The following is a 5293-nucleotide window of genomic DNA, read 5'->3' on the forward strand; positions in this document are numbered from 1 at the left end:
TTGTAAAATTCAAAATAAATAAAATCATTCAAAAACAACAAAAAAAATAATATCCTCAGTCCTATTCCCTTGAAGCTTAGCAGTTCAGAAGTTCAATCTCCCTTTCTCAGATGCAGAAGTTCAATTTTTCCTATTAGATATTTTTAATTAGGGAAAATTGAGTAACTATAAAAAGTCAATCACTTTTAATTGAAGAAAAACTCTGAGCTAAGTTTAAAAGTTCACTGCTCTCATAAAACACTTTTATTCAAAGGGAATTGTTATCTCAAGCACCACCTGTAAATCATTTCATATTGAGGAAACTTGTTATCCTCCATACCATTAACTATACTGGCTCAATTCCAGGATATCTGTTTTTATCTTTGTCAGCCAAGTGTGGAGTCATTCCAGGAAATATATTGTCCCTAGCTATTTTCGTATAGTTAGAGAAATTTTGTTATCTCACATTGGTGAGATTCAGGTGGATTATATCAATCCCATTATCAAAATGGAAAGAAAGCTTGAAACCAATCCACATTCCAGACTTTCAACCAATTACATTATCCTTACCTACCAACTTCTCTGCTTCATTCTGTGCTTATAAAAAGGGGCTGCTCAAGGGCTTTGGGCTTGCTAAAGAATCTTTTCACACTTTTAATTTGTAAATTTGTGCTTTACCAATAAACTGATAGTGCTCAATGCTTAGTACTTGAGTTTTCTTGATTTTATTTGCTGTACTGCTCTGACTTTATAAGATTCTTTCTAAAAAAACCTTTTTTAGGTTTTGAGTTTGTTCTTGATCAACATTTCATGTGTGAAGATATAAATTGCAGTTTTTGGCAACTGATTAGCTATGTTGGAGCCCAGAGAGTGAGAATAACAAGTTCTTTCTCATTGGTGGTGAATTCACCCTTTTCATTTTTGTTTCTGATATTTTGGTATTTTCATTTCTTTTTTGAATCAAATTAACCAAAGGTTTATCTATTTTGTGGGGGGGGGGTAATAAAACCAACTCTTAGTTTGATAGTTTTCTTTCAATTTGAATAATCTTTCCTTTGATTTTCAGAATTTCTAAGTATTTACTTGGGGGATTTTTAGTTCTTTTAACTTTTTTGGTTGTATGCCCAATGAGAAAATGGTATATGTTTTTCTATACTCATTCAGTTTTCTCCAGAGGGTCTATCATATCTTTTTTTAGATTCTGTTTACCTCTTTAACTTCTTGTTTACTTTGTGGTTGGATTTATCTACCACTTGCATATATGTTCAGTATTCAGATTGCTTTTTAAAATATGTATATAAAACTGTCTTGTCTTCCTCTGTTATTTTCTACACATTAAAAATGACTCTCATATTGACCTTTTTCTTCCTTCCTTCTCTTTCTTTACTTTTTCCTTCTCTCCTTTCTTTCCCTTCTTTCTTTCTCCGCTCCTCTCTCCCTCTGTTCCTCCCTCTCTAATTCTGTCCCTCCCTCTCTAATTCTGTCCCTCCTTTCATTCTTCCCTTAATCCCTTCCTTCCTTCTTTGTTTTCATCCCTCCTTCCTTTCTTCCTTTATCTCTGTATCCCATTGTCCTTCTACCATTTGCTGTCTTTGGGGGGGAGGATAAATTATATGAAATAGGTATAATCAAGTAAAACAAATTCCTTCATTGGATGTATCTGAAGATATACTTCATATTGTATATACTGAGCAAGTCATTTCTATACTAGCATGTAGATACCATGTTTTCTTCTTAATCCTTCACAATGCTTTTTCGGCATTGCATTTATCAGAGTTTTTAAATCTTTTCAGATATACATACATATATATATATATATATATATGTTGTCTATAGCTTGAATTTCCTTTTAGAAGTGACCTATTCATCATCTTTAACTATTTGTAGGGAAATATCACTTATTCTTAGATATTTGAATAAATTCCTTATTTTTCTTGAAGATTTTTGTCAGAAAAGATTATTGCAGAGATTTTCCCTCCTCCTAACCAATTCTTGTTTCTAATCTAATTTTTAAAAATTTAATATATCTTATCTTTCCTCCAATTACATGTCAAAACAATTTTTAATATTTTTTTTTGTCTTGAGTTCCAAATACTATCCCTCGTTCCCCCTCCCAGCTCCTCCCTGATATTGTAACCAGTCAGACATAGATTATACCTATGCAATCATGTAAAACATTTCCATATTGGTCATTTTATATAAGAAGATTTGAATATAGAAAAAAGAGAAAAAATAGCATGCTTCAATCTATAGTCAAACAATACCAGTTTTTTCTCTGGAGATGGATAGTATGTTTCATCATTAATTCTTTGGGATAGTGTTGGATCATTAAATTGCTGTACAATATTACTTTTACTGTGTACAATGTTTTCCTGGTTCTGTTCACTTCACTTTACATTAGTTCCTGTAAATATTTTCAGGTTTTTCAGAAATCATCCTGCTTATCATTTCTTATAGTATAATAATATTCCATCACAATCATGTACCACAGTTCATTTAGTCATTATCCAGTTGATGAAAATCCCTTCAATTTCCAAATCTTAGCCAGCACAAAAAGAACTGCTATAAATATTTTTGTATGACTAGATCTTTTTTCTTTTTATTATTTTTTATGTCTTTGGATTATAGATCTAGAAATGACACTGTTGGATCAAAGGGTATGTATAGTTTTATAGTCCCTTGGGTATAGTTCCAAATTTCCTTATGAAATCATTGGATTAGATCATAATTCCGCCAACAGTACGATATTGTACAACAGTACCATATCCCCCTTCCAACATTTATTATTTTCCCTTTTTTATCATGTTAGCAATCTAATAGGTATGAGGTGGAACCTCAGAGTTGTTTTAATTAGCACTTCTCTATCAAAAGTGATTGGGAGCATTTTTCTTATGAATATAGATAGCTTTGATTTCTTTTGAGAACTGCTTGTTCATATCATTTGACCATTTAGCAATTGAGGAATTAATTGTATTTTTATAAATTTGATTCAGTTCTCTATATATTTGAGAAATGAGACCTTTATCAGAACTATTTTGCAAATCCCTTCTTCTCCCCCCATTTCCCGCTTTCCTTTTAATTTTGGTTATATTGTTTTTGTTTGTACAAAAACTTTTAAATTTTATTTAATCAGTTATCTATTTTACATCTTTTAATGCTCTATTTTCTTTGGTACAAAATTCTTTCCCTTATACATAAATTTGATAAACTATTCCATGCTCTCTTTTTTTACTTATGTTATCATCCTCTATGGGTAAATCCATTTTGGCCTCATCTTGGTATACATAATGAGATGTTAGTCTATACCTTGTTTCTTTTTTTTCTTTTTCCTTTTTGATTTTTGCAAGCCAATGGGGTTAAGTGATTTGCCCAAGGTCACACAGCTAAATAATTATTAAGTATTGAGGTCACATTTGAACTCAGGTCCTCCTGATTCCAGGGCCAATGTTATCCATTGGGCCATCTAGCTGCTCCTATACATTGTTTCTGCTATACTTTTTTACAGTTTTCCCTAGCAGTTTTTGCCAAATAATGAGTTTTTGTTCCAAACACTTGTACCTTTGGGTTTATCATTTACCGGATAATTAAGGTCATTTATTATAATATCATATATACCCAATCACTGATCCACCACTCTGTTTCTTAGCCAGTACTTGATTGTTTTGATAATTACCCCTATATAATAGTTTGAATTTTGGTACAGCTCTACTATCTTCTTTCAACAGTTTTTTTCCATTGTTTTCCTTGATATCCTTGATCTTTTATTCTTCCAGATGAATTTGTAATTAATTTTTGCTAGATCTCTAAAATAATTTTTTGATATTTTGATTTTTATGGTGCTGAATATCTAATTTAATTTTTAGCTACATTAACTTGTTTGTATAAAAACTTTTAAGCTTTTATACAAATAGGTTTGTTTATTTTATCTTCTGTGTTCCTCATTATTTCCTGTTTGATCATAAAATCTTCCCTTATCCATAGGTCTGAAAAGGAATTTTTTCCTTTATCTTCTAATTTATTTATGTCACTTTTTTTTGTTCTGTATCTGTATATCCATTCATGTATCTATGTATGTTACGAAATATTTGTTTATTCTTAATTTTTGTCATACTGTTGTCCAATTTTTCCTCAAATTTTTTTCCAGCAATAGCAAGTCCTTACCCTCAGTCCCTTAAGTCTTTCAGTTTATTGAAAACTGTAATACTGTATTCATTTGCTTATAAATGTCATGTACTTCATATGTTCCACAAATAAACCTCTCTGTTTCTAATGAGTGTGTAATTGTTTTGATGATTTCTGCTGGGTAATATAGCTAAGATTCAGCTTGCTGGTACAGTGGATAGAATGCTGGGCCTGGATTCAGGAAGACCTGAGTTTAAATCCAAACTCAAACACTTTTTAGCCATGTGACCTTGAGCAAGTCATTTTACTCTGTTTGCCTTGGTTTCCTCATCTGTAAAATGAACTGGAGAAGGAAATGGCAAATGCACTTCAGTATCTTTGCCAAGAAGACCCCAATGTGGTTATGAAGAGTCGAACATGACTGAAACAACTGAATAATAATAATAAATATATTTTGAAATTTAGTACTGCTAAGTTCCCTTCTTTCCCATTTTTTAAATTTTTCCATTAGATTCTTTTTGTTCCTTAAGATGAATTTTATGATTCTTCTGTAGTTCAATAAAATAATTCTTTGGAAGTTTAATTTCTGTGGTACTTAAGCTGTACAAATATGCTCTTTATGAGACATCTAATTATCAGTAACTGAATATATGTTAATCATTATGTCTTCTTTTTTCATTTAAAAAGTTATATACACTTGAGTGTATTATCTTTTGTCCAATATCTAAATATATAAGTATAAAATTACTGATAATGAAAGAGTATATGTATTTGTATGGGTTTGTTTGTTTTTTGTTTTGTTTTTTTGCAAGGCAACCGGGGGTTAAGTGGCTTGCCCAAGGCCACACAGCTAGGTAATTATTAAGTGTCTGAAATCGGATTTGAACCCAGGTACTCCTGACTCCAGGGCCAGTGCTTTAGCCATTGTGCCACCTAGCCGCTACCGTTTGTATGGTTTTAAAAAACATTTTTGAATGAAGTCAATAATGGTTCTAAGTACATATTGCTTACTGCATATTTCATTGGAATTAAATTCATTGTATATAAACACATAGGAAGAATCATCTAAGATAATTGTGCAATATTTGTTTCCTTATCTTTAGCTTTTATTGAGGAATTCCCCACACACACATACACATTACCATACTGAATTCTACTTCATTTTTCTAATTTTGTCATTGTTAATTTTTTT

The sequence above is a fragment of the Macrotis lagotis genome, unplaced genomic scaffold (assembly GCF_037893015.1).
Source record: "Macrotis lagotis isolate mMagLag1 unplaced genomic scaffold, bilby.v1.9.chrom.fasta BILBYCTG320, whole genome shotgun sequence".
In the NCBI taxonomy this organism is placed as follows: Eukaryota; Metazoa; Chordata; class Mammalia; order Peramelemorphia; family Peramelidae; genus Macrotis; species Macrotis lagotis.